This window comes from Taudactylus pleione, unplaced genomic scaffold, assembly GCF_031769625.1.
Source record: "Taudactylus pleione unplaced genomic scaffold, aTauple2 ptg000571l, whole genome shotgun sequence".
Taxonomy (NCBI): domain Eukaryota; kingdom Metazoa; phylum Chordata; class Amphibia; order Anura; family Myobatrachidae; genus Taudactylus; species Taudactylus pleione.
In genome coordinates, this window is record NW_028284973.1 from 7,087,881 (window position 1) to 7,114,596 (window position 26,716).

The following is a 26,716-nucleotide window of genomic DNA, read 5'->3' on the forward strand; positions in this document are numbered from 1 at the left end:
CTCCACTCACTCCATCTCCTGCATGTGTCCTCCCCTCACTCCATCTCCTGTATGTGTCCTCCCCTCACTCCATCTCCTGTATGTGTCCTGCCCTCACTCCATCTCCTGCATGTGTCCTCCCCTCACTCCATCTCCTGTATGTGTCCTCCATCTCCTGTATGTGTCCTCCCCTCACTCCATCTCCTATATGTGTCCTCCCCTCACTCCATCTCCTGTATGTGTCCTCCCCTCACTCCATCTCCTGCATGTGTCCTGCCCTCACTCCATCTCCTGCATGTGTCCTCCCCTCACTCCATCTCCTGCATGTGTCCTCCCCTCACTTCATCTCCTGCATGTGCCCTGCCCTCACTCCATCTCCTGCATGTGTCCTCCCCTCACTCCATCTCCAGTATGTGTCCTCCCCTCATTCCATCTCCTGTATGTGTCCTCCCCTCACTCCATCTCCTGTATGTGTCCTCCCCTCACTCCATCTCCTGTATGTGTCCTCCCCTCACTCCATATCCTGTATGTGTCCTCCCCTCACTCCATCTCCTGCATGTGTCCTGCCCTCACTCCATCTCCTGCATGTGTCCTGCACTCACTCCATCTCCTGCATGTGTCCTCCCCTCACTTCATCTCCTGCATGTGCCCTGCCCTCACTCCATCTCCTGCATGTGTCCTCCCCTCACTCCATCTCCAGTATGTGTCCTCCCCTCACTCCATCTCCTGCATGTGTACTCCCCTCACTCCATCTCCTGCATGTGTCCTCCCCTCCATCTCCTGCATGTGTACTCCCCTCACTCCATCTCCTGCATGTGTCCTCCCCTCACTCCATCTCCTGCATGTGTCCTCCCCTCACTCCATCTTCTGTATGTGTCCTCCCCTCACTCCATCTCCTGTATGTGTCCTGCCACTCCATCGCCTGTATGTGTCCTCCCCTCACTTCATCTCCTGCATGTGTCCTCCTCTCACTCCATCTCCTGCATGTGTCCTCCCCTCACTCCATCTCCTGCTTGTATCCTGCCCTCACTCCATCTCCTGCATGTGTCCTGCCCTCACTCCATCTCCTGCATGTGTCCTCCCCTCACTTCATCTCCTGCATTTGCCCTGCCCTCACTCCATCTCCTGCATGTGTCCTCCCCTCACTCCATCTCCAGTATGTGTCCTCCCCTCACTCCATCTCCTGCATGTGTACTCCCCTCACTCCATCTCCTGCATGTGTCCTCCCCTCCATCTCCTGCATGTGTACTCCCCTCACTCCATCTCCTGCATGTGTACTCCCCTCACTCCATCTCCTGTATGTGTCCTCACCTCACTCCATCTCCTGTATGTGTCCTGCCCTCACTCCATCTCCTGCATGTGTCCTCCCCTCACACCATCTCCTGCATGTGTCCTCCCCTCACTCCATCTCCTGCTTGTATCCTGCCCTCACTCCATCTCCTGTATGTGTCCTGCCCTCACTCCATCTCCTGCATGTGTCTTCCACTCACTCCATCTCCTGCATGTGTCCTCCCCTCACTCCATCTCCTGTATGTGTCCTCCCCTCACTCCATCTCCTGTATGTGTCCTGCCCTCACTCCATCTCCTGCATGTGTCCTCCCCTCACTCCATCTCCTGTATGTGTCCTCCATCTCCTGTATGTGTCCTCCCCTCACTCCATCTCCTGTATGTGTCCTCCCCTCACTCCATATCCTGTATGTGTCCTCCCCTCACTCCATCTCCTGCATGTGTCCTGCCCTCACTCCATCTCCTGCATGTGTCCTGCACTCACTCCATCTCCTGCATGTGTCCTCCCCTCACTTCATCTCCTGCATGTGCCCTGCCCTCACTCCATCTCCTGCATGTGTCCTCCCCTCACTCCATCTCCAGTATGTGTCCTCCCCTCACTCCATCTCCTGCATGTGTACTCCCCTCACTCCATCTCCTGCATGTGTCCTCCCCTCCATCTCCTGCATGTGTACTCCCCTCACTCCATCTCCTGCATGTGTCCTCCCCTCACTCCATCTCCTGCATGTGTCCTCCCCTCACTCCATCTTCTGTATGTGTCCTCCCCTCACTCCATCTCCTGTATGTGTCCTGCCACTCCATCGCCTGTATGTGTCCTCCCCTCACTTCATCTCCTGCATGTGTCCTCCTCTCACTCCATCTCCTGCATGTGTCCTCCCCTCACTCCATCTCCTGCTTGTATCCTGCCCTCACTCCATCTCCTGCATGTGTCCTGCCCTCACTCCATCTCCTGCATGTGTCCTCCCCTCACTTCATCTCCTGCATTTGCCCTGCCCTCACTCCATCTCCTGCATGTGTCCTCCCCTCACTCCATCTCCAGTATGTGTCCTCCCCTCACTCCATCTCCTGCATGTGTACTCCCCTCACTCCATCTCCTGCATGTGTCCTCCCCTCCATCTCCTGCATGTGTACTCCCCTCACTCCATCTCCTGCATGTGTACTCCCCTCACTCCATCTCCTGTATGTGTCCTCACCTCACTCCATCTCCTGTATGTGTCCTGCCCTCACTCCATCTCCTGCATGTGTCCTCCCCTCACACCATCTCCTGCATGTGTCCTCCCCTCACTCCATCTCCTGCTTGTATCCTGCCCTCACTCCATCTCCTGTATGTGTCCTGCCCTCACTCCATCTCCTGCATGTGTCTTCCACTCACTCCATCTCCTGCATGTGTCCTCCCCTCACTCCATCTCCTGTATGTGTCCTCCCCTCACTCCATCTCCTGTATGTGTCCTGCCCTCACTCCATCTCCTGCATGTGTCCTCCCCTCACTCCATCTCCTGTATGTGTCCTCCATCTCCTGTATGTGTCCTCCCCTCACTCCATCTCCTGTATGTGTCCTCCCCTCACTCCATCTCCTGTATGTGTCCTCCCCTCACTCCATCTCCTGTATGTGTCCTCCCCTCACTCCATCTCCTGCATGTGTCCTGCCCTCACTCCATCTCCTGCATGTGTCCTGCCCTCACTCCATCTCCTGCATGTGTCCTCCCCTCACTCCATCTCCTGCAAGTGCCCTGCCCTCACTCCATCTCCTGCATGTGTCCTCCCCTCACTCCATCTCCAGTATGTGTCCTCCCATCATTCCATCTCCTGTATGTGTCCTCCCCTCACTCCATCTCCTGTATGTGTCCTCCCCTCACTCCATCTCCTGCATGTGTCCTGCCCTCACTCCATCTCCTGCATGTGTCCTGCCCTCACTCCATCTCCTGCATGTGTCCTCCCCTCACTTCATCTCCTGCATGTGCCCTGCCCTCACTCCATCTCCTGCATGTGTCCTCCCCTCACTCCATCTCCAGTATGTGTCCTCCCCTCACTCCATCTCCTGCATGTGTACTCCCCTCACTCCATCTCCTGCATGTGTCCTCCCCTCCATCTCCTGCATGTGTACTCCCCTCACTCCATCTCCTGCAAGTGTCCTCCCCTCACTCCATCTCCTGCATGTGTCCTCCCCTCATTCCATCTCCTGTATGTGTCCTGCCCTCACTCCATCTCCTGTATGTGTCCTGCCACTCCATCTCCTGTATGTGTCCTCCCCTCACTTCATCTCCTGCATGTGTCCTCCTCTCACTCCATCTCCTGCATGTGTCCTCCCCTCACTTCATCTCCTGCATGTGCCCTGCCCTCACTCCATCTCCTGCATGTGTCCTCCCCTCACTCCATCTCCAGTATGTGTCCTCCCCTCACTCCATCTCCAGTATGTGTCCTCCCCTCACTCCATCTCCTGCATGTGTCCTGCCCTTACTCCATCTCCTGCATGTGTCCTGCCCTCACTCCATCTCCTGCATGTGTCCTCCCCTCACTTCATCTCCTGCATGTGCCCTGCCCTCACTCCATCGCCTGCATGTGTCCTCCCCTCACTCCATCTCCAGTATGTGTCCTCCCCTCACTCCATCTCCTGCATGTGTCCTCCCCTCACCCCCTCCTGCATGTGTCCTGCCCTCACTCCATCTCCTGCATGTGTTCTCCCCTCCATCTCCTGCATGTGTCCTCCCCTCACTCCATCTCCTGTATGTGTCCTCCCCTCACTCCATCTCCTGCATGTGTCCTCCCCTCACTCCATCTCCTGCTTGAATCCTGCCCTCACTCCATCTCCTGTATGTGTCCTGCCCTCACTCCATCTCCTGCATGTGTCCTCCACTCACTCCATCTCCTGCATGTGTCCTCCCCTCACTCCATCTCCTGCATGTGTCCTGCCCTCACTCCATCTCCTGCATGTGTCCTCCCCTCACTCCATCTCCTGTCTGTGTCCTCCCCTCACTCCATCTCCTGTCTGTGTCCTCCCCTCACTCCATCTCCTGTATGTGTCCTCCCCTTACTCCATCTCCTGTATGTGTCCTCCCCTCACTCCATCTCCTGTATGTGTCCTCCCCTCCATCTCCTGCATGTGTCCTCCCCTCACTACATCTCCTGTATGTGTCCTGCCCTCACTCCATCTCCTGCATGTGTCCTCCCCTCACTCCATCTCCTGCTTGTGTCCTGCCCTCACTCCATCTCCTGTATGTGTCCTCCCCTCTCTCCATCTCCTGCATGTGTACTCCCCTCACTCCATCTCCTGCATGTGTCCTCCCCTCCATCTCCTGCATGTGTCCTCCCCTCACTCCATCTCCTGTATGTGTCCTGCCCTCACTCCATCTCCTGCATGTGTCCTCCCCTCACTCCATCTCCTGCTTGTATCCTGCCCTCACTCCATCTCCTGTATGTGTCCTCCCCTCACTCCATCTCCTGCATGTGTACTCCCCCCACTCCATCTCCTGCATGTGTCCTCCCCTCACTCCATCTCCTGCATGTGTCCTCCCCTCACTCCATCTCCTGTATGTGTCCTGCCCTCACTCCATCTCCTGTATGTGTCCTGCCACTCCATCTCCTGCATGTGTCCTGCCCTCACTCCATCTCCTGCATGTGTCCTCCCCTCACTCCATCTCCTGTCTGTGTCCTCCCCTCACTCCATCTCCTGTCTGTGTCCTCCCCTCACTCCATCTCCTGTATGTGTCCTCCCCTCACTCCATCTCCTGTATGTGTCCTCCCCTCACTCCATCTCCTGTATGTGTCCTCCCCTCCATCTCCTGCATGTGTCCTCCCCTCACTACATCTCCTGTATGTGTCCTGCCCTCACTCCATCTCCTGCATGTGTCCTCCCCTCACTCCATCTCCTGCTTGTGTCCTGCCCTCACTCCATCTCCTGTATGTGTCCTCCCCTCTCTCCATCTCCTGCATGTGTACTCCCCTCACTCCATCTCCTGCATGTGTCCTCCCCTCCATCTCCTGCATGTGTCCTCCCCTCACTCCATCTCCTGTATGTGTCCTGCCCTCACTCCATCTCCTGCATGTGTCCTCCCCTCACTCCATCTCCTGCTTGTATCCTGCCCTCACTCAATCTCCTGTATGTGTCCTCCCCTCACTCCATCTCCTGCATGTGTACTCCCCCCACTCCATCTCCTGCATGTGTCCTCCCCTCACTCCATCTCCTGCATGTGTCCTCCCCTCACTCCATCTCCTGTATGTGTCCTGCCCTCACTCCATCTCCTGTATGTGTCCTGCCACTCCATCTCCTGCATGTGTCCTCCCCTCACTCCATCTCCTGCATGTGTCCTCCACTCACTCCATCTCCTGCATGTGTCCTCCCCTCACTCCATCTCCTGTATGTGTCCTCCCCTCACTCCATCTCCTGTATGTGTCCTGCCCTCACTCCATCTCCTGCATGTGTCCTCCCCTCACTCCATCTCCTGTATGTGTCCTCCATCTCCTGTATGTGTCCTCCCCTCACTCCATCTCCTATATGTGTCCTCCCCTCACTCCATCTCCTGTATGTGTCCTCCCCTCACTCCATCTCCTGCATGTGTCCTGCCCTCACTCCATCTCCTGCATGTGTCCTCCCCTCACTCCATCTCCTGCATGTGTCCTCCCCTCACTTCATCTCCTGCATGTGCCCTGCCCTCACTCCATCTCCTGCATGTGTCCTCCCCTCACTCCATCTCCAGTATGTGTCCTCCCCTCATTCCATCTCCTGTATGTGTCCTCCCCTCACTCCATCTCCTGTATGTGTCCTCCCCTCACTCCATCTCCTGTATGTGTCCTCCCCTCACTCCATATCCTGTATGTGTCCTCCCCTCACTCCATCTCCTGCATGTGTCCTGCCCTCACTCCATCTCCTGCATGTGTCCTGCACTCACTCCATCTCCTGCATGTGTCCTCCCCTCACTTCATCTCCTGCATGTGCCCTGCCCTCACTCCATCTCCTGCATGTGTCCTCCCCTCACTCCATCTCCAGTATGTGTCCTCCCCTCACTCCATCTCCTGCATGTGTACTCCCCTCACTCCATCTCCTGCATGTGTCCTCCCCTCCATCTCCTGCATGTGTACTCCCCTCACTCCATCTCCTGCATGTGTCCTCCCCTCACTCCATCTCCTGCATGTGTCCTCCCCTCACTCCATCTTCTGTATGTGTCCTCCCCTCACTCCATCTCCTGTATGTGTCCTGCCACTCCATCGCCTGTATGTGTCCTCCCCTCACTTCATCTCCTGCATGTGTCCTCCTCTCACTCCATCTCCTGCATGTGTCCTCCCCTCACTCCATCTCCTGCTTGTATCCTGCCCTCACTCCATCTCCTGCATGTGTCCTGCCCTCACTCCATCTCCTGCATGTGTCCTCCCCTCACTTCATCTCCTGCATTTGCCCTGCCCTCACTCCATCTCCTGCATGTGTCCTCCCCTCACTCCATCTCCAGTATGTGTCCTCCCCTCACTCCATCTCCTGCATGTGTACTCCCCTCACTCCATCTCCTGCATGTGTCCTCCCCTCCATCTCCTGCATGTGTACTCCCCTCACTCCATCTCCTGCATGTGTACTCCCCTCACTCCATCTCCTGTATGTGTCCTCACCTCACTCCATCTCCTGTATGTGTCCTGCCCTCACTCCATCTCCTGCATGTGTCCTCCCCTCACACCATCTCCTGCATGTGTCCGCCCCTCACTCCATCTCCTGCTTGTATCCTGCCCTCACTCCATCTCCTGTATGTGTCCTGCCCTCACTCCATCTCCTGCATGTGTCTTCCACTCACTCCATCTCCTGCATGTGTCCTCCCCTCACTCCATCTCCTGTATGTGTCCTCCCCTCACTCCATCTCCTGTATGTGTCCTGCCCTCACTCCATCTCCTGCATGTGTCCTCCCCTCACTCCATCTCCTGTATGTGTCCTCCATCTCCTGTATGTGTCCTCCCCTCACTCCATCTCCTGTATGTGTCCTCCCCTCACTCCATATCCTGTATGTGTCCTCCCCTCACTCCATCTCCTGCATGTGTCCTGCCCTCACTCCATCTCCTGCATGTGTCCTGCACTCACTCCATCTCCTGCATGTGTCCTCCCCTCACTTCATCTCCTGCATGTGCCCTGCCCTCACTCCATCTCCTGCATGTGTCCTCCCCTCACTCCATCTCCAGTATGTGTCCTCCCCTCACTCCATCTCCTGCATGTGTACTCCCCTCACTCCATCTCCTGCATGTGTCCTCCCCTCCATCTCCTGCATGTGTACTCCCCTCACTCCATCTCCTGCATGTGTCCTCCCCTCACTCCATCTCCTGCATGTGTCCTCCCCTCACTCCATCTTCTGTATGTGTCCTCCCCTCACTCCATCTCCTGTATGTGTCCTGCCACTCCATCGCCTGTATGTGTCCTCCCCTCACTTCATCTCCTGCATATGTCCTCCTCTCACTCCATCTCCTGCATGTGTCCTCCCCTCACTCCATCTCCTGCTTGTATCCTGCCCTCACTCCATCTCCTGCATGTGTCCTGCCCTCACTCCATCTCCTGCATGTGTCCTCCCCTCACTTCATCTCCTGCATTTGCCCTGCCCTCACTCCATCTCCTGCATGTGTCCTCCCCTCACTCCATCTCCAGTATGTGTCCTCCCCTCACTCCATCTCCTGCATGTGTACTCCCCTCACTCCATCTCCTGCATGTGTCCTCCCCTCCATCTCCTGCATGTGTACTCCCCTCACTCCATCTCCTGCATGTGTACTCCCCTCACTCCATCTCCTGTATGTGTCCTCACCTCACTCCATCTCCTGTATGTGTCCTGCCCTCACTCCATCTCCTGCATGTGTCCTCCCCTCACACCATCTCCTGCATGTGTCCTCCCCTCACTCCATCTCCTGCTTGTATCCTGCCCTCACTCCATCTCCTGTATGTGTCCTGCCCTCACTCCATCTCCTGCATGTGTCTTCCACTCACTCCATCTCCTGCATGTGTCCTCCCCTCACTCCATCTCCTGTATGTGTCCTCCCCTCACTCCATCTCCTGTATGTGTCCTGCCCTCACTCCATCTCCTGCATGTGTCCTCCCCTCACTCCATCTCCTGTATGTGTCCTCCATCTCCTGTATGTGTCCTCCCCTCACTCCATCTCCTGTATGTGTCCTCCCCTCACTCCATCTCCTGTATGTGTCCTCCCCTCACTCCATCTCCTGTATGTGTCCTCCCCTCACTCCATCTCCTGCATGTGTCCTGCCCTCACTCCATCTCCTGCATGTGTCCTGCCCTCACTCCATCTCCTGCATGTGTCCTCCCCTCACTCCATCTCCTGCAAGTGCCCTGCCCTCACTCCATCTCCTGCATGTGTCCTCCCCTCACTCCATCTCCAGTATGTGTCCTCCCATCATTCCATCTCCTGTATGTGTCCTCCCCTCACTCCATCTCCTGTATGTGTCCTCCCCTCACTCCATCTCCTGCATGTGTCCTGCCCTCACTCCATCTCCTGCATGTGTCCTGCCCTCACTCCATCTCCTGCATGTGTCCTCCCCTCACTTCATCTCCTGCATGTGCCCTGCCCTCACTCCATCTCCTGCATGTGTCCTCCCCTCACTCCATCTCCAGTATGTGTCCTCCCCTCACTCCATCTCCTGCATGTGTACTCCCCTCACTCCATCTCCTGCATGTGTCCTCCCCTCCATCTCCTGCATGTGTACTCCCCTCACTCCATCTCCTGCAAGTGTCCTCCCCTCACTCCATCTCCTGCATGTGTCCTCCCCTCATTCCATCTCCTGTATGTGTCCTGCCCTCACTCCATCTCCTGTATGTGTCCTGCCACTCCATCTCCTGTATGTGTCCTCCCCTCACTTCATCTCCTGCATGTGTCCTCCTCTCACTCCATCTCCTGCATGTGTCCTCCCCTCACTTCATCTCCTGCATGTGCCCTGCCCTCACTCCATCTCCTGCATGTGTCCTCCCCTCACTCCATCTCCAGTATGTGTCCTCCCCTCACTCCATCTCCAGTATGTGTCCTCCCCTCACTCCATCTCCTGCATGTGTCCTGCCCTTACTCCATCTCCTGCATGTGTCCTGCCCTCACTCCATCTCCTGCATGTGTCCTCCCCTCACTTCATCTCCTGCATGTGCCCTGCCCTCACTCCATCGCCTGCATGTGTCCTCCCCTCACTCCATCTCCAGTATGTGTCCTCCCCTCACTCCATCTCCTGCATGTGTCCTCCCCTCACCCCCTCCTGCATGTGTCCTGCCCTCACTCCATCTCCTGCATGTGTTCTCCCCTCCATCTCCTGCATGTGTCCTCCCCTCACTCCATCTCCTGTATGTGTCCTCCCCTCACTCCATCTCCTGCATGTGTCCTCCCCTCACTCCATCTCCTGCTTGAATCCTGCCCTCACTCCATCTCCTGTATGTGTCCTGCCCTCACTCCATCTCCTGCATGTGTCCTCCACTCACTCCATCTCCTGCATGTGTCCTCCCCTCACTCCATCTCCTGTATGTGTCCTGCCCTCACTCCATCTCCTGCATGTGTCCTCCCCTCACTCCATCTCCTGTATGTGTCCTCCATCTCCTGTATGTGTCCTCCCCTCACTCCATCTCCTGTATGTGTCCTCCCCTCACTCCATCTCCTGTATGTGTCCTCCACTCTCTCCATCTCCTGCATGTGTCCTGCCCTCACTCCATCTCCTGCATGTGTCCTGCCCTCACTCCATCTCCTGCATGTGTCCTCCCCTCACTTCATCTCCTGCATGTGCCCTGCCCTCACTCCATCTCCTGCATGTGTCCTCCCCTCACTCCATCTCCAGTATGTGTCCTCCCCTCATTCCATCTCCTGTATGTGTCCTCCCCTCACTCCATCTCCTGTATGTGTCCTCCCCTCACTCCATCTCCTGTATGTGTCCTCCCCTCACTCCATCTCCTGTATGTGTCCTCCCCTCACTCCATCTCCTGCATGTGTCCTGCCCTCACTCCATCTCCTGCATGTGTCCTCCCCTCACTTCATCTCCTGCATGTGCCCTGCCCTCACTCCATCTCCTGCATGTGTCCTCCCCTCACTCCATCTCCAGTATGTGTCCTCCCCTCACTCCATCTCCTGCATGTGTACTCCCCTCACTCCATCTCCTGCATGTGTCCTCCCCTCCATCTCCTGCATGTGTACTCCCCTCACTCCATCTCCTGCATGTGTCCTCCCCTCACTCCATCTCCAGTATGTGTCCTCCCCTCACTCCATCTCCTGCATGTGTACTCCCCCCACTCCATCTCCTGCATGTGTCCTCCCCTCACTCCATCTCCTGCATGTGTCCTCCCCTCACTCCATCTCCTGTATGTGTCCTGCCCTCACTCCATCTCCTGTATGTGTCCTGCCACTCCATCTCCTGCATGTGTCCTCCCCTCACTCCATCTCCTGCATGTGTCCTCCACTCACTCCATCTCCTGCATGTGTCCTCCCCTCACTCCATCTCCTGTATGTGTCCTCCCCTCACTCCATCTCCTGCATGTGTCCTGCCCTCACTCCATCTCCTGCATGTGTCCTCCCCTCACTCCATCTCCTGTATGTGTCCTCCATCTCCTGTATGTGTCCTCCCCTCACTCCATCTCCTGTATGTGTCCTCCCCTCACTCCATCTCCAGTATGTGTCCTCCCCTCACTCCATCTCCTGCATGTGTCCTGCCCTCACTCCATCTCCTGCATGTGTCCTGCCCTCACTCCATCTCCTGCATGTGTCCTCCCCTCACTTCATCTCCTGCATGTGCCCTGCCCTCACTCCATCTCCTGCATGTGTCCTCCCCTCACTCCATCTCCAGTATGTGTCCTCCCCTCATTCCATCTCCTGTATGTGTCCTCCCCTCACTCCATCTCCTGTATGTGTCCTCCCCTCACTCCATCTCCTGTATGTGTCCTCCCCTCACTCCATATCCTGTATGTGTCCTCCCCTCACTCCATCTCCTGCATGTGTCCTACCCTCACTCCAACTCCTGCATGTGTCCTGCCCTCACTCCATCTCCTGCATGTGTCCTCCCCTCACTTCATCTCCTGCATGTGCCCTGCCCTCACTCCATCTCCTGCATGTGTCCTCCCCTCACTCCATCTCCAGTATGTATCCTCCCCTCACTCCATCTCCTGCATGTGTACTCCCCTCACTCCATCTCCTGCATGTGTCCTCCCCTCCATCTCCTGCATGTGTACTCCCCTCTCTCCATCTCCTGCATGTGTCCTCCCCTCACTCCATCTCCTGCATGTGTCCTCCCCTCACTCCATCTTCTGTATGTGTCCTCCCCTCACTCCATCTCCTGTATGTGTCCTGCCACTCCATCTCCTGTATGTGTCCTCCCCTCACTTCATCTCCTGCATGTGTCCTCCTCTCACTCCATCTCCTGCATGTGTCCTCCCCTCACTCCATCTCCTGCTTGTATCCTGCCCTCACTCCATCTCCTGCATGTGTCCTGCCCTCACTCCATCTCCTGCATGTGTCCTCCCCTCACTTCATCTCCTGCATTTGCCCTGCCCTCACTCCATCTCCTGCATGTGTCCTCCCCTCACTCCATCTCCAGTATGTGTCCTCCCCTCACTCCATCTCCTGCATGTGTACTCCCCTCACTCCATCTCCTGCATGTGTCCTCCCCTCCATCTCCTGCATGTGTACTCCCCTCACTCCATCTCCTGCATGTGTACTCCCCTCACTCCATCTCCTGTATGTGTCCTCACCTCACTCCATCTCCTGTATGTGTCCTGCCCTCACTCCATCTCCTGCATGTGTCCTCCCCTCACTCCATCTCCTGCATGTGTCCTCCCCTCACTCCATCTCCTGCTTGTATCCTGCCCTCACTCCATCTCCTGTATGTGTCCTGCCCTCACTCCATCTCCTGCATGTGTCTTCCACTCACTCCATCTCCTGCATGTGTCCTCCCCTCACTCCATCTCCTGTATGTGTCCTCCCCTCACTCCATCTCCTGTATGTGTCCTGCCCTCACTCCATCTCCTGCATGTGTCCTCCCCTCACTCCATCTCCTGTATGTGTCCTCCATCTCCTGTATGTGTCCTCCCCTCACTCCATCTCCTGTATGTGTCCTCCCCTCACTCCATCTCCTGTATGTGTCCTCCCCTCACTCCATCTCCTGTATGTGTCCTCCCCTCACTCCATCTCCTGCATGTGTCCTGCCCTCACTCCATCTCCTGCATGTGTCCTGCCCTCACTCCATCTCCTGCATGTGTCCTCCCCTCACTCCATCTCCTGCATGTGCCCTGCCCTCACTTCATCTCCTGCATGTGCCCTGCCCTCACTCCATCTCCTGCATGTGTCCTCCCCTCACTCCATCTCCAGTATGTGTCCTCCCCTCACTCCATCTCCAGTATGTGTCCTCCCCTCACTCCATCTCCTGCATGTGTCCTGCCCTCACTCCATCTCCTGCATGTGTCCTGCCCTCACTCCATCTCCTGCATGTGTCCTCCCCTCACTTCATCTCCTGCATGTGCCCTGCCCTCACTCCATCGCCTGCATGTGTCCTCCCCTCACTCCATCTCCAGTATGTGTCCTCCCCTCACTCCATCTCCTGCATGTGTCCTCCCCTCACCCCCTCCTGCATGTGTCCTGCCCTCACTCCATCTCCTGCATGTGTTCTCCCCTCCATCTCCTGCATGTGTCCTCCCCTCACTCCATCTCCTGTATGTGTCCTCCCCTCACTCCATCTCCTGCATGTGTCCTCCCCTCACTCCATCTCCTGCTTGAATCCTGCCCTCACTCCATCTCCTGTATGTGTCCTGCCCTCACTCCATCTCCTGCATGTGTCCTCCACTCACTCCATCTCCTGCATGTGTCCTCCCCTCACTCCATCTCCTGTATGTGTCCTGCCCTCACTCCATCTCCTGCATGTGTCCTCCCCTCACTCCATCTCCTGTATGTGTCCTCCATCTCCTGTATGTGTCCTCCCCTCACTCCATCTCCTGTATGTGTCCTCCCCTCACTCCATCTCCTGTATGTGTCCTCCACTCTCTCCATCTCCTGCATGTGTCCTGCCCTCACTCCATCTCCTGCATGTGTCCTGCCCTCACTCCATCTCCTGCATGTGTCCTCCCCTCACTTCATCTCCTGCATGTGCCCTGCCCTCACTCCATCTCCTGCATGTGTCCTCCCCTCACTCCATCTCCAGTATGTGTCCTCCCCTCATTCCATCTCCTGTATGTGTCCTCCCCTCACTCCATCTCCTGTATGTGTCCTCCCCTCACTCCATCTCCTGTATGTGTCCTCCCCTCACTCCATCTCCTGTATGTGTCCTCCCCTCACTCCATCTCCTGCATGTGTCCTGCCCTCACTCCATCTCCTGCATGTGTCCTCCCCTCACTTCATCTCCTGCATGTGCCCTGCCCTCACTCCATCTCCTGCATGTGTCCTCCCCTCACTCCATCTCCAGTATGTGTCCTCCCCTCACTCCATCTCCTGCATGTGTACTCCCCTCACTCCATCTCCTGCATGTGTCCTCCCCTCCATCTCCTGCATGTGTACTCCCCTCACTCCATCTCCTGCATGTGTCCTCCCCTCACTCCATCTCCAGTATGTGTCCTCCCCTCACTTCATCTCCTGCATGTGTACTCCCCCCACTCCATCTCCTGCATGTGTCCTCCCCTCACTCCATCTCCTGCATGTGTCCTCCCCTCACTCCATCTCCTGTATGTGTCCTGCCCTCACTCCATCTCCTGTATGTGTCCTGCCACTCCATCTCCTGCATGTGTCCTCCCCTCACTCCATCTCCTGCATGTGTCCTCCACTCACTCCATCTCCTGCATGTGTCCTCCCCTCACTCCATCTCCTGTATGTGTCCTCCCCTCACTCCATCTCCTGTATGTGTCCTGCCCTCACTCCATCTCCTGCATGTGTCCTCCCCTCACTCCATCTCCTGTATGTGTCCTCCATCTCCTGTATGTGTCCTCCCCTCACTCCATCTCCTGTATGTGTCCTCCCCTCACTCCATCTCCAGTATGTGTCCTCCCCTCACTCCATCTCCTGCATGTGTCCTGCCCTCACTCCATCTCCTGCATGTGTCCTGCCCTCACTCCATCTCCTGCATGTGTCCTCCCCTCACTTCATCTCCTGCATGTGCCCTGCCCTCACTCCATCTCCTGCATGTGTCCTCCCCTCACTCCATCTCCAGTATGTGTCCTCCCCTCATTCCATCTCCTGTATGTGTCCTCCCCTCACTCCATCTCCTGTATGTGTCCTCCCCTCACTCCATCTCCTGTATGTGTCCTCCCCTCACTCCATATCCTGTATGTGTCCTCCCCTCACTCCATCTCCTGCATGTATCCTACCCTCACTCCATCTCCTGCATGTGTCCTGCCCTCACTCCATCTCCTGCATGTGTCCTCCCCTCACTTCATCTCCTGCATGTGCCCTGCCCTTACTCCATCTCCTGCATGTGTCCTCCCCTCACTCCATCTCCAGTATGTATCCTCCCCTCACTCCATCTCCTGCATGTGTACTCCCCTCACTCCATCTCCTGCATGTGTCCTCCCCTCCATCTCCTGCATGTGTACTCCCCTCTCTCCATCTCCTGCATGTGTCCTCCCCTCACTCCATCTCCTGCATGTGTCCTCCCCTCACTCCATCTTCTGTATGTGTCCTCCCCTCACTCCATCTCCTGTATGTGTCCTGCCACTCCATCTCCTGTATGTGTCCTCCCCTCACTTCATCTCCTGCATGTGTCCTCCTCTCACTCCATCTCCTGCATGTGTCCTCCCCTCACTCCATCTCCTGCTTGTATCCTGCCCTCACTCCATCTCCTGCATGTGTCCTGCCCTCACTCCATCTCCTGCATGTGTCCTCCCCTCACTTCATCTCCTGCATGTGCCCTGCCCTCACTCCATCTCCTGCATGTGTCCTCCCCTCACTCCATCTCCAGTATGTGTCCTCCCCTCACTCCATCTCCTGCATGTGTACTCCCCTCACTCCATCTCCTGCATGTGTCCTCCCCTCCATCTCCTGCATGTGTACTCCCCTCACTCCATCTCCTGCATGTGTACTCCCCTCACTCCATCTCCTGTATGTGTCCTCCCCTCACTCCATCTCCTGTATGTGTCCTGCCCTCACTCCATCTCCTGCATGTGTCCTCCCCTCACTCCATCTCCTGCATGTGTCCTCCCCTCACTCCATCTCCTGCTTGTATCCTGCCCTCACTCCATCTCCTGTATGTGTCCTGCCCTCACTCCATCTCCTGCATGTGTCTTCCACTCACTCCATCTCCTGCATGTGTCCTCCCCTCACTCCATCTCCTGTATGTGTCCTCCCCTCACTCCATCTCCTGTATGTGTCCTGCCCTCACTCCATCTCCTGCATGTGTCCTCCCCTCACTCCATCTCCTGTATGTGTCCTCCATCTCCTGTATGTGTCCTCCCCTCACTCCATCTCCTGTATGTGTCCTCCCCTCACTCCATCTCCTGTATGTGTCCTCCCCTCACTCCATCTCCTGTATGTGTCCTCCCCTCACTCCATCTCCTGCATGTGTCCTGCCCTCACTCCATCTCCTGCATGTGTCCTGCCCTCACTCCATCTCCTGCATGTGTCCTCCCCTCACTCCATCTCCTGCATGTGTCCTGCCCTCACTCCATCTCCTGCATGTGTCCTCCCCTCACTTCATCTCCTGCATGTGCCCTGCCCTCACTCCATCTCCTGCATGTGTCCTCCCCTCACTCCATCTCCAGTATGTGTCCTCCCCTCACTCCATCTCCTGCATGTGTACTCCCCTCACTCCATCTCCTGCATGTGTCCTCCCCTCCATCTCCTGCATGTGTACTCCCCTCACTCCATCTCCTGCAAGTGTCCTCCCCTCACTCCATCTCCTGCATGTGTCCTCCCCTCATTCCATCTCCTGTATGTGTCCTGCCCTCACTCCATCTCCTGTATGTGTCCTGCCACTCCATCTCCTGTATGTGTCCTCCCCTCACTTCATCTCCTGCATGTGTCCTCCTCTCACTCCATCTCCTGCATGTGTCCTCCCCTCACTTCATCTCCTGCATGTGCCCTGCCCTCACTCCATCTCCTGCATGTGTCCTCCCCTCACTCCATCTCCAGTATGTGTCCTCCCCTCACTCCATCTCCAGTATGTGTCCTCCCCTCACTCCATCTCCTGCATGTGTCCTGCCCTCACTCCATCTCCTGCATGTGTCCTGCCCTCACTCCATCTCCTGCATGTGTCCTCCCCTCACTTCATCTCCTGCATGTGCCCTGCCCTCACTCCATTGCCTGCATGTGTCCTCCCCTCACTCCATCTCCAGTATGTGTCCTCCCCTCACTCCATCTCCTGCATGTGTCCTCCCCTCACCCGCTCCTGCATGTGTCCTGCCCTCACTCCATCTCCTGCATGTGTTCTCCCCTCCATCTCCTGCATGTGTCCTCCCCTCACTCCATCTCCTGTATGTGTCCTCCCCTCACTCCATCTCCTGCATGTGTCCTCCCCTCACTCCATCTCCTGCTTGAATCCTGCCCTCACTCCATCTCCTGTATGTGTCCTGCCCTCACTCCATCTCCTGCATGTGTCCTCCACTCACTCCATCTCCTGCATGTGTCCTCCCCTCACTCCATCTCCTGTATGTGTCCTGCCCTCACTCCATCTCCTGCATGTGTCCTCCCCTCACTCCATCTCCTGTATGTGTCCTCCATCTCCTGTATGTGTCCTCCCCTCACTCCATCTCCTGTATGTGTCCTCCCCTCACTCCATCTCCTGTATGTGTCCTCCACTCTCTCCATCTCCTGCATGTGTCCTGCCCTCACTCCATCTCCTGCATGTGTCCTGCCCTCACTCCATCTCCTGCATGTGTCCTCCCCTCACTTCATCTCCTGCATGTGCCCTGCCCTCACTCCATCTCCTGCATGTGTCCTCCCCTCACTCCATCTCCAGTATGTGTCCTCCCCTCATTCCATCTCCTGTATGTGTCCTCCCCTCACTCCATCTCCTGTATGTGTCCTCCCCTCACTCCATCTCCTGTATGTGTCCTCCCCTCACTCCATCTCCTGTATGTGTCCTCCCCTCACTCCATCTCCTGCATGTGTCCTGCCCTCACTCCATCTCCTGCATGTGTCCTCCCCTCACTTCATCTCCTGCATGTGCCCTGCCCTCACTCCATCTCCTGCATGTGTCCTCCCCTCACTCCATCTCCAGTATGTGTCCTCCCCTCACTCCATCTCCTGCATGTGTACTCCCCTCACTCCATCTCCTGCATGTGTCCTCCCCTCCATCTCCTGCATGTGTACTCCCCTCACTCCATCTCCTGCATGTGTCCTCCCCTCACTCCATCTCCAGTATGTGTCCTCCCCTCACTCCATCTCCTGCATGTGTACTCCCCCCACTCCATCTCCTGCATGTGTCCTCCCCTCACTCCATCTCCTGCATGTGTCCTCCCCTCACTCCATCTCCTGTATGTGTCCTGCCCTCACTCCATCTCCTGTATGTGTCCTGCCACTCCATCTCCTGCATGTGTCCTCCCCTCACTCCATCTCCTGCATGTGTCCTCCACTCACTCCATCTCCTGCATGTGTCCTCCCCTCACTCCATCTCCTGTATGTGTCCTCCCCTCACTCCATCTCCTGTATGTGTCCTGCCCTCACTCCATCTCCTGCATGTGTCCTCCCCTCACTCCATCTCCTGTATGTGTCCTCCATCTCCTGTATGTGTCCTCCCCTCACTCCATCTCCTGTATGTGTCCTCCCCTCACTCCATCTCCAGTATGTGTCCTCCCCTCACTCCATCTCCTGCATGTGTCCTGCCCTCACTCCATCTCCTGCATGTGTCCTGCCCTCACTCCATCTCCTGCATGTGTCCTCCCCTCACTTCATCTCCTGCATGTGCCCTGCCCTCACTCCATCTCCTGCATGTGTCCTCCCCTCACTCCATCTCCAGTATGTGTCCTCCCCTCATTCCATCTCCTGTATGTGTCCTCCCCTCACTCCATCTCCTGTATGTGTCCTCCCCTCACTCCATCTCCTGTATGTGTCCTCCCCTCACTCCATATCCTGTATGTGTCCTCCCCTCACTCCATCTCCTGCATGTGTCCTACCCTCACTCCATCTCCTGCATGTGTCCTGCCCTCACTCCATCTCCTGCATGTGTCCTCCCCTCACTTCATCTCCTGCATGTGCCCTGCCCTCACTCCATCTCCTGCATGTGTCCTCCCCTCACTCCATCTCCAGTATGTATCCTCCCCTCACTCCATCTCCTGCATGTGTACTCCCCTCACTCCATCTCCTGCATGTGTCCTCCCCTCCATCTCCTGCATGTGTACTCACCTCTCTCCATCTCCTGCATGTGTCCTCCCCTTACTCCATCTCCTGCATGTGTCCTCCCCTCACTCCATCTTCTGTATGTGTCCTCCCCTCACTCCATCTCCTGTATGTGTCCTGCCACTCCATCTCCTGTATGTGTCCTCCCCTCACTTCATCTCCTGCATGTGTCCTCCTCTCACTCCATCTCCTGCATGTGTCCTCCCCTCACTCCATCTCCTGCTTGTATCCTGCCCTCACTCCATCTCCTGCATGTGTCCTGCCCTCACTCCATCTCCTGCATGTGTCCTCCCCTCACTTCATCTCCTGCATGTGCCCTGCCCTCACTCCATCTCCTGCATGTGTCCTCCCCTCACTCCATCTCCAGTATGTGTCCTCCCCTCACTCCATCTCCTGCATGTGTACTCCCCTCACTCCATCTCCTGCATGTGTCCTCCCCTCCATCTCCTGCATGTGTACTCCCCTCACTCCATCTCCTGCATGTGTACTCCCCTCACTCCATCTCCTGTATGTGTCCTCCCCTCACTCCATCTCCTGTATGTGTCCTGCCCTCACTCCATCTCCTGCATGTGTCCTCCCCTCACTCCATCTCCTGCATGTGTCCTCCCCTCACTCCATCTCCTGCTTGTATCCTGCCCTCACTCCATCTCCTGTATGTGTCCTGCCCTCACTCCATCTCCTGCATGTGTCTTCCACTCACTCCATCTCCTGCATGTGTCCTCCCCTCACTCCATCTCCTGTATGTGTCCTCCCCTCACTCCATCTCCTGTATGTGTCCTGCCCTCACTCCATCTCCTGCATGTGTCCTCCCCTCACTCCATCTCCTGTATGTGTCCTCCATCTCCTGTATGTGTCCTCCCCTCACTCCATCTCCTGTATGTGTCCTCCCCTCACTCCATCTCCTGTATGTGTCCTCCCCTCACTCCATCTCCTGTATGTGTCCTCCCCTCACTCCATCTCCTGCATGTGTCCTGCCCTCACTCCATCTCCTGCATGTGTCCTGCCCTCACTCCATCTCCTGCATGTGTCCTCCCCTCACTCCATCTCCTGCATGTGCCCTGCCCTCACTCCATCTCCTGCATGTGTCCTCCCCTCACTCCATCTTTAGTATGTGTCCTCCCATCATTCCATCTCCTGTATGTGTCCTCCCCTCACTCCATCTCCTGTATGTGTCCTCCCCTCACTCCATCTCCTGTATGTGTCCTCCCCTCACTCCATCTCCTGCATGTGTCCTGCCCTCACTCCATCTCCTGCATGTGTCCTGCCCTCACTCCATCTCCTGCATGTGTCCTCCCCTCACTTCATCTCCTGCATGTGCCCTGCCCTCACTCCATCTCCTGCATGTGTCCTCCCCTCACTCCATCTCCAGTATGTGTCCTCCCCTCACTCCATCTCCTGCATGTGTACTCCCCTCACTCCATCTCCTGCATGTGTCCTCCCCTCCATCTCCTGCATGTGTACTCCCCTCACTCCATCTACTGCAAGTGTCCTCCCCTCACTCCATCTCCTGCATGTGTCCTCCCCTCATTCCATCTCCTGTATGTGTCCTGCCCTCACTCCATCTCCTGTATGTGTCCTGCCACTCCATCTCCTGTATGTGTCCTCCCCTCACTTCATCTCCTGCATGTGTCCTCCTCTCACTCCATCTCCTGCATGTGTCCTCCCCTCACTTCATCTCCTGCATGTGCCCTGCCCTCACTCCATCTCCTGCATGTGTCCTCCCCTCACTCCATCTCCAGTATGTGTCCTCCCCTCACTCCATCTCCTGTATGTGTCCTCCCCTCACTCCATCTCCTGCATGTGTCCTGCCCTCACTCCATCTCCTGCATGTGTCCTGCCCTCACTCCATCTCCTGCATGTGTCCTCCCCTCACTTCATCTCCTGCATGTGCCCTGCCCTCACTCCATCGCCTGCATGTGTCCTCCCCTCACTCCATCTCCAGTATGTGTCCTCCCCTCACTCCATCTCCTGCATGTGTCCTCCCCTCACTCCCTCCTGCATGTGTCCTGCCCTCACTCCATCTCCTGCATGTGTTCTCCCCTCCATCTCCTGCATGTGTCCTCCCCTCACTCCATCTCCTGTATGTGTCCTCCCCTCACTCCATCTCCTGCATGTGTCCTCCCCTCACTCCATCTCCTGCTTGAATCCTGCCCTCACTCCATCTCCTGTATGTGTCCTGCCCTCACTCCATCTCCTGCATGTGTCCTCCACTCACTCCATCTCCTGCATGTGTCCTCCCCTCACTCCATCTCCTGTATGTGTCCTGCCCTCACTCCATCTCCTGTATGTGTCCTGCCCTCACTCCATCTCCTGCATGTGTCCTCCCCTCACTCCATCTCCTGTATGTGTCCTCCATCTCCTGTATGTGTCCTCCCCTCAGTCCATCTCCTGTATGTGTCCTCCCCTCACTCCATCTCCTGTATGTGTCCTCCACTCACTCCATCTCCTGCATGTGTCCTGCCCTCACTCCATCTCCTGCATGTGTCCTGCCCTCACTCCATCTCCTGCATGTGTCCTCCCCTCACTTCGTCTCCTGCATGTGCCCTGCCCTCACTCCATCTCCTGCATGTGTCCTCCCCTCACTCCATCTCCAGTATGTGTCCTTCCCTCATTCCATCTCCTGTATGTGTCCTCCCCTCACTCCATCTCCTGTATGTGTCCTCCCCTCACTCCATCTCCTCTATGTGTCCTCCCCTCACTCCATCTCCTGTATGTGTCCTCCCCTCACTCCATCTCCTGCATGTGTCCTGCCCTCACTCCATCTCCTGCATGTGTCCTCCCCTCACTTCATCTCCTGCATGTGCCCCGCCCTCACTCCTTCTCCTGCATGTGTCCTCCCCTCACTCCATCTCCAGTATGTGTCCTCCCCTCACTCCATCTCCTGCATGTGTACTCCCCTCACTCCATCTCCTGCATGTGTCCTCCCCTCCATCTCCTGCATGTGTACTCCCCTCACTCCATCTCCTGCATGTGTCCTCCCCTCACTCCATCTCCAGTATGTGTCCTCCCCTCACTCCATCTCCTGCATGTGTACTCCCCTCACTCCATCTCCTGCATGTGTCCTCCCCTCCATCTCCTGCATGTGTACTCCCCTCACTCTATCTCCTGCATGTGTCCTCCCCTCACTCCATCTCCTGCATGTGTCCTCCCCTCACTCCATCTCCTGTATGTGTCCTCCCCTCACTCCATCTCCTGTATGTGTCCTGCCACTCCATCTCCTGTATGTGTCCTCCCCTCACTTCATCTCCTGCATGTGTCCTCCTCTCACTCCATCTCCTGCATGTGTCCTCCCCTCACTCCATCTCCTGCTTGTATCCTGCCCTCACTCCATCTCCTGCATGTGTCCTGCCCTCACTCCATCTCCTGCATGTGTCCTCCCCTCACTTCATCTCCTGCATGTGCCCTGCCCTCACTCCATCTCCTGCATGTGTCCTCCCCTCACTCCATCTCCAGTATGTGTCCTCCCCTCACTCCATCTCCTGCATGTGTACTCCCCTCACTCCATCTCCTGCATGTGTCCTCCCCTCCATCTCCTGCATGTGTACTCCCCTCACTCCGTCTCCGGCATGTGTCCTCCCCTCACTCCATCTCCTGTATGTGTCCTCCCCTCACTCCATCTCCTGTATGTGTCCTGCCCTCACTCCATCTCCTGCATGTGTCCTCCCCTCACTCCATCTCCTGCATGTGTCCTCCCCTCACTCCATCTCCTGCTTGTATCCTGCCCTCACTCCATCTCCTGCATGTGTCCTCCCCTCACTTCATCTCCTGCATGTGCCCTGCCCTCACTCCATCTCCTGCATGTTTCCTCCCCTCACTCCATCTCCAGTATGTGTCCTCCCCTCATTCCATCTCCTGTATGTGTCCTCCTCTCACTCCATCTCCTGTATGTGTCCTCCCCTCACTCCATCTCCTGTATGTGTCCTCCCCTCACTCCATATCCTGTATGTGTCCTCCCCTCACTCCATCTCCTGCATGTGTCCTACCCTCACTCCATCTCCTGCATGTGTCCTCCCCTCACTCCATCTCCAGTATGTATCCTCCCCTCACTCCATCTCCTGCATGTGTACTCCCCTCACTCCATCTCCTGCATGTGTCCTCCCCTCCATCTCCTGCATGTGTCCTCCCCTCACTCCATCTCCTGCATGTGTCCTCCCCTCACTCCATCTCCTGCATGTGTCCTCCCCTCACTCCATCTTCTGTATGTGTCCTCCCCTCACTCCATCTCCTGTATGTGTCCTGCCACTCCATCTCCTGTATGTGTCCTCCCCTCACTTCATCTCCTGCATGTGTCCTCCTCTCACTCCATCTCCTGCATGTGTCCTCCCCTCACTCCATCTCCTGCTTGTATCCTGCCCTCACTCCATCTCCTGCATGTGTCCTGCCCTCACTCCATCTCCTGCATGTGTCCTCCCCTCACTTCATCTCCTGCATGTGCCCTGCCCTCACTCCATCTCCTGCATGTGTCCTCCCCTCACTCCATCTCCAGTATGTGTCCTCCCCTCACTCCATCTCCTGCATGTGTACTCCCCTCACTCCATCTCCTGCATGTGTCCTCCCCTCCATCTCCTGCATGTGTACTCCCCTCACTCCATCTCCTGCATGTGTACTCCCCTCACTCCATCTCCTGTATGTGTCCTCCCCTCACTCCATCTCCTGTATGTGTCCTGCCCTCACTCCATCTCCTGCATGTGTCCTCCCCTCACTCCATCTCCTGCATGTGTCCTCCCCTCACTCCATCTCCTGCTTGTATCCTGCCCTCACTCCATCTCCTGCATGTGTCCTCCCCTCACTTCATCTCCTGCATGTGCCCTGCCCTCACTCCATCTCCTGCATGTTTCCTCCCCTCACTCCATCTCCAGTATGTGTCCTCCCCTCATTCCATCTCCTGTATGTGTCCTCCTCTCACTCCATCTCCTGTATGTGTCCTCCCCTCACTCCATCTCCTGTATGTGTCCTCCCCTCACTCCATATCCTGTATGTGTCCTCCCCTCACTCCATCTCCTGCATGTGTCCTACCCTCACTCCATCTCCTGCATGTGTCCTCCCCTCACTCCATCTCCAGTATGTATCCTCCCCTCACTCCATCTCCTGCATGTGTACTCCCCTCACTCCATCTCCTGCATGTGTCCTCCCCTCCATCTCCTGCATGTGTCCTCCCCTCACTCCATCTCCTGCATGTGTCCTCCCCTCACTCCATCTCCTGCATGTGTCCTCCCCTCACTCCATCTTCTGTATGTGTCCTCCCCTCACTCCATCTCCTGTATGTGTCCTGCCACTCCATCTCCTGTATGTGTCCTCCCCTCACTTCATCTCCTGCATGTGTCCTCCTCTCACTCCATCTCCTGCATGTGTCCTCCCCTCACTCCATCTCCTGCTTGTATCCTGCCCTCACTCCATCTCCTGCATGTGTCCTGCCCTCACTCCATCTCCTGCATGTGTCCTCCCCTCACTTCATCTCCTGCATGTGCCCTGCCCTCACTCCATCTCCTGCATGTGTCCTCCCCTCACTCCATCTCCAGTATGTGTCCTCCCCTCACTCCATCTCCTGCATGTGTACTCCCCTCACTCCATCTCCTGCATGTGTCCTCCCCTCCATCTCCTGCATGTGTACTCCCCTCACTCCATCTCCTGCATGTGTACTCCCCTCACTCCATCTCCTGTATGTGTCCTCCCCTCACTCCATCTCCTGTATGTGTCCTGCCCTCACTCCATCTCCTGCATGTGTCCTCCCCTCACTCCATCTCCTGCATGTGTCCTCCCCTAACTCCATCTCCTGCTTGTATCCTGCCCTCACTCCATCTCCTGTATGTGTCCTGCCCTCACTCCATCTCCTGCATGTGTCTTCCACTCACTCCATCTCCTGCATGTGTCCGCCCCTCACTCCATCTCCTGTATGTGTCCTCCCCTCACTCCATCTCCTGTATGTGTCCTGCCCTCACTCCATCTCCTGCATGTGTCCTCCCCTCACTCCATCTCCTGTATGTGTCCTCCATCTCCTGTATGTGTCCTCCCCTCACTCCATCTCCTGTATGTGTCCTCCCCTCACTCCATCTCCTGTATGTGTCCTCCCCTCACTCCATCTCCTGTATGTGTCCTCCCCTCACTCCATCTCCTGCATGTGTCCTGCCCTCACTCCATCTCCTGCATGTGTCCTGCCCTCACTCCATCTCCTGCATGTGTCCTCCCCTCACTCCATCTCCTGCATGTGCCCTGCCCTCACTCCATCTCCTGCATGTGTCCTCCCCTCACTCCATCTCCAGTATGTGTCCTCCCATCATTCCATCTCCTGTATGTGTCCTCCCCTCACTCCATCTCCTGTATGTGTCCTCCCCTCACTCCATCTCCTGTATGTGTCCTCCCCTCACTCCATCTCCTGCATGTGTCCTGCCCTCACTCCATCTCCTGCATGTGTCCTGCCCTCACTCCATCTCCTGCATGTGTCCTCCCCTCACTTCATCTCCTGCATGTGCCCTGCCCTCACTCCATCTCCTGCATGTGTCCTCCCCTCACTCCATCTCCAGTATGTGTCCTCCCCTCACTCCATCTCCTGCATGTGTACTCCCCTCACTCCATCTCCTGCATGTGTCCTCCCCTCCATCTCCTGCATGTGTACTCCCCTCACTCCATCTCCTGCAAGTGTCCTCCCCTCACTCCATCTCCTGCATGTGTCCTCCCCTCATTCCATCTCCTGTATGTGTCCTGCCCTCACTCCATCTCCTGTATGTGTCCTGCCACTCCATCTCCTGTATGTGTCCTCCCCTCACTTCATCTCCTGCATGTGTCCTCCTCTCACTCCATCTCCTGCATGTGTCCTCCCCTCACTTCATCTCCTGCATGTGCCCTGCCCTCACTCCATCTCCTGCATGTGTCCTCCCCTCACTCCATCTCCAGTATGTGTCCTCCCCTCACTCCATCTCCTGTATGTGTCCTCCCCTCACTCCATCTCCTGCATGTGTCCTGCCCTCACTCCATCTCCTGCATGTGTCCTGCCCTCACTCCATCTCCTGCATGTGTCCTCCCCTCACTTCATCTCCTGCATGTGCCCTGCCCTCACTCCATTGCCTGCATGTGTCCTCCCCTCACTCCATCTCCAGTATGTGTCCTCCCCTCACTCCATCTCCTGCATGTGTCCTCCCCTCACTCCCTCCTGCATGTGTCCTGCCCTCACTCCATCTCCTGCATGTGTTCTCCCCTCCATCTCCTGCATGTGTCCTCCCCTCACTCCATCTCCTGCATGTGTCCTCCCCTCACTCCATCTCCTGCTTGAATCCTGCCCTCACTCCATCTCCTGTATGTGTCCTGCCCTCACTCCATCTCCTGCATGTGTCCTCCACTCACTCCATCTCCTGCATGTGTCCTCCCCTCACTCCATCTCCTGTATGTGTCCTGCCCTCACTCCATCTCCTGCATGTGTCCTCCCCTCACTCCATCTCCTGTATGTGTCCTCCATCTCCTGTATGTGTCCTCCCCTCACTCCATCTCCTGTATGTGTCCTCCCCTCACTCCATCTCCTGTATGTGTCCTCCACTCACTCCATCTCCTGCATGTGTCCTGCCCTCACTCCATCTCCTGCATGTGTCCTGCCCTCACTCCATCTCCTGCATGTGTCCTCCCCTCACTTCATCTCCTGCATGTGCCCTGCCCTCACTCCATCTCCTGCATGTGTCCTCCCCTCACTCCATCTCCAGTATGTGTCCTTCCCTCATTCCATCTCCTGTATGTGTCCTCCCCTCACTCCATCTCCTGTATGTGTCCTCCCCTCACTCCATCTCCTGTATGTGTCCTCCCCTCACTCCATCTCCTGTATGTGTCCTCCCCTCACTCCATCTCCTGCATGTGTCCTGCCCTCACTCCATCTCCTGCATGTGTCCTCCCCTCACTTCATCTCCTGCATGTGCCCTGCCCTCACTCCATCTCCTGCATGTGTCCTCCCCTCACTCCATCTCCAGTATGTGTCCTCCCCTCACTCCATCTCCTGCATGTGTACTCCCCTCACTCCATCTCCTGCATGTGTCCTCCCCTCCATCTCCTGCATGTGTACTCCCCTCACTCCATCTCCTGCATGTGTCCTCCCCTCACTCCATCTCCAGTATGTGTCGTCCCCTCACTCCATCTCCTGCATGTGTACTCCCCTCACTCCATCTCCTGCATGTGTCCTCCCCTCCATCTCCTGCATGTGTACTCCCCTCACTCTATCTCCTGCATGTGT